Source organism: Nicotiana tabacum, chromosome 19 (genome assembly GCF_000715075.1).
Source record: "Nicotiana tabacum cultivar K326 chromosome 19, ASM71507v2, whole genome shotgun sequence".
NCBI lineage: Eukaryota > Viridiplantae > Streptophyta > Magnoliopsida > Solanales > Solanaceae > Nicotiana > Nicotiana tabacum.
In genome coordinates, this window is record NC_134098.1 from 38,376,002 (window position 1) to 38,379,411 (window position 3,410).

The 3,410-nt window shown below is 41.8% G+C and overlaps 1 non-coding gene across 1 annotated transcript; it reads left to right on the top strand.

Annotated features, from left to right (window-relative positions):
* Window positions 1-2,447: 2,447 nt before the first annotated feature.
* LOC142173947 (small nucleolar RNA R71) lies at window positions 2,448-2,554 on the top strand. The gene has a single exon (XR_012703311.1). It is a non-coding gene; the product is annotated as a small nucleolar RNA R71 (small nucleolar RNA).
* The last annotated feature ends 856 nt before the right edge of the window (window positions 2,555-3,410 follow it).

The window sequence follows — 3,410 nt, forward strand, 5'->3', positions numbered from 1 at the left end:
CCAGGTGGCAGTGTTAAGTTTTCTGTAATCCATGCAAATTCGCTAGCCCGTGACTGTACGAGTAGAGATCAACTCATTAGTCTCATTCTGTACAACAATCATGCCACCTTTCTTCGGAACATATTGGACTGGGCTACCTAGACACTATCCGAAATCGGGAAGATGATGCCCGCTTCCAACCACTTAATCACTTCATTCTTCACCACTTCCTTCATATTCGGGTTCAACCTTCTTTGATGTTCCCTAGAAGGTTTGTGCCCCTCTTCCAAGAGAATATTATGCATGCAAAAGGCCGGGTTGATACCCTTAATGTCTGCCATGATCCAACCAATAGCAGTCTTACATTCCTGTAACACCTGTAGGAGTTATTTTACCTGCACAGCTAACAAACCTGATGAGATAATAACAGGTAAAGTAGAGTTAGGCCCTAATAAAGCATAACTGAGGTGAGCTGGAAGCGGTTTCAACTCCAACTGTGGTGGCTCCTCTATTGACGGCTTCGCAGGTGGTGTTTCTCTTTCTTCAAAGTGTTGTGGCTCAAACTCCAGAACCCTTGACCTTCAAGAGCCATAACCCACTCTATCAACTCTTCACCATCCACTTCTTTCAAATTCATCAAACAAGCTTCTAATGGGTCTCTGACATTAAGAGTCTCATCCTCCTCTTGTAGTATCACATCACCTGCCTCCACTAGCGAATAATTTGCAAATTCGCTGGGCCTCCTCGTAGATTGTTGAACATTGAATATTATTTCTTCATTATTCAACCTCATTTTTAACTCTCCAGTCTCACATTCAATCAATGCTCTCCCAGTGGCTAAGAACGGCCTTCCCAAAATTATGGATATTTGTTCGTCAGCTTATCATTCAAGAATAACAAAATCAGCATGAAATACAAACTTCCCCACTTGGACGAGCACATCATCCAGAATTCCTGTTGACCTTTTCACTGTGCGATTAGCCAGGTGCAACAACATTGAGGTCGGTCTAGCTCTGCTAATGCCTAACATTGTGTAGATTGCCAAGGGCATCAAGTTAATACTAGCCCCCAAGTCACACAATGCTTTAGCAAAAGCATAACTTCCAATTATGCATGGGACAGTGAAACTACCGGGATCATACAACTTTTGAGCCATAGGTCTTGTCTCTACCGCACTGCAAGTTTGAGTCAGAGTTACAGTAGACAGGTACTGGAAGTCAAACTTTCGAGACATCAAATCCTTCATCATTTTAGCATAGCCTGGCATTTCCCTCAAAGCATCCATCAGCAGAATATTCAATTGAATTTGTTTGAGAATTTCCATAAATTTCCTTTATTGATAATCTTTCTTTTGCTTTGCCAACCTTTGAGGGAATGATGCTGGAAGTAGCTTCTACTCACTGCTTTGTGTCTTTTCCTGATTAGAAGTCTTTTCCATTATCTGTTCTGGGAACTATTCAATTTCCTTCTCCTTTACTTTGTCAACTTGTGATTGTTCAATTCCAACCTCTGTGAGCTCCATCGACTCATCAATCTCGAATGGCACTGGAGTAGGTGGCACTGTGTCTCTATTAGATTGAGCAACTTCTTGCTCTCTGTCCAAATCCCTTCCATTCCTGAGACTCACTGCCATTAACTGATTTGAGTTCTGCTCTTTTGGATTGATGTTTGTGTCTGCAGATAACGTTCCTTGCGGGTGATTGTTCAAAGCCATGGACAGCTGGTCTAACTGAGTTATAATGCCTTTAATAGCCGAGTCATGTGCGGCTAACTTTTCTTGCATCTTTCCATTTGCCACAATGATTTGTTGCAGCATTCCCTTGATTTCTATCATATTACTGTTGTCCTGTCTGGTCACCTATTGTTGATAAGGCTGTTGGTAAGCCAACTGTTGTTGGTGGTGCTTATTGTAACCCTGCTGCCTTTGATAGAGCATAACTTGGCCTTGTGGTCATGCTCCAATAGGATTGGTATTGTACTGTTGCTAGGTTGGTCTGTACTGCTGATTCTGAGGCCCCCATTGCTGTCCACCTTTCCTCTGACCCCCAAAATTATTTACGTAATCCATGTCTTCTCTGAAGCCCTGGCTATCATTTTCTCCACTCCACGAGCAATCATACCACTGATTGATGTAGGGAGTGCATACGCCTCCATTTGTTGTGTCAACAATATGTACTTGTTTCATGCCCATCTCATAAATTTTCATTGTCAACAAGCTTATCTGGGTCATGAGAGTGGCTATATTTTCTGCATTTGTATTGTTTGGGTCAAGAGCAACAGAATGCACTATTTGAGTGAGTGTTTCATCCCTCATCATCGAGCCTGAATTTTGAGCCATCTTGTCAAGAAGTATCTTACACTCTGTGAATGATTTGCTCAAAAATGCACCCCCAGCTAAAACATCTACATTAGCCTTCAGGCTGTCAGCCAAACCCATATAGAATCTCTATCCTAGGATCTAATCCGGGATGCCATGGTGTGGACACTTCACCAACATCCCCTTAAACCTCTCCCAGGTTTCTTGCAAAGTTTCAGTTGGTTTCTTCCTGAACTGCGATATCTCATTAATTTGCCTTGCAGTCTTGTTGGGTGGATAAAACTTGTTTAAGAACTACTTGACTAGTTCTTCCCTAGTAGCAATGGAGTTTACTAGGAGTGAATTCAGCCAAGTTTGAGCCTCCCCGGTCACTGAGAATGGAAATAGTAACAATCTGATTGCTTCGGTTATCACATTTGGTTGTCTTTGAGTGACACTAATTGATAAAAAGTTCTTTAGATGTCGTTGTGGGTCTTTGATGTACGACCCGAAGAACAACCTTTTATTCTGCAGCAAGTGTAGCATGTTGTTTGTAATTTGAAAAGTCTCCTCTTGTATTAGAGGGACTGCAATTGCAGTTGCCAAATTGTCAACAGTTGGTTGCGCCCAATCATATAGAGCAGCTTCTGGCATAAGAGGTGCTACCACTCCGATGTTTGGGTCAACTTGATTATTTCTATTGTTCTCGTTGACGTTCTTGACTTCACCCATTGTAATTTCGATTTGTTCGTTCTGTTTTAGCTATTTTCCCTTCTTGTTAGCCCGATTCAATGTCTTGAATGCTTTTTTGGGATCTGAGAGACCTTCAAATAGTTCACCAGTTCTCAAGGAGCTTCTAGGCATGCACCTAAGACACAGAAGAATTCATTCGTGAGAATTTCAATGGAAATATTTTTAGCACCGCAGAAAATTGATCTAAACTAAAAATCCTAGCAATTCTTTCAAGTTGTAACGAATAACACCGTTAGGTCCCCGACAACGGCACCAAAATTTTATCACGCCCAACCATGCCTTATAAAAAGGACTAAACGAGTCGCTGCAAAAATAATCCGGTTTGAGAGTCCGGAGTCGAATCCCATAGGGAACTAACCTATTTGCTACAACTTGTCAATAT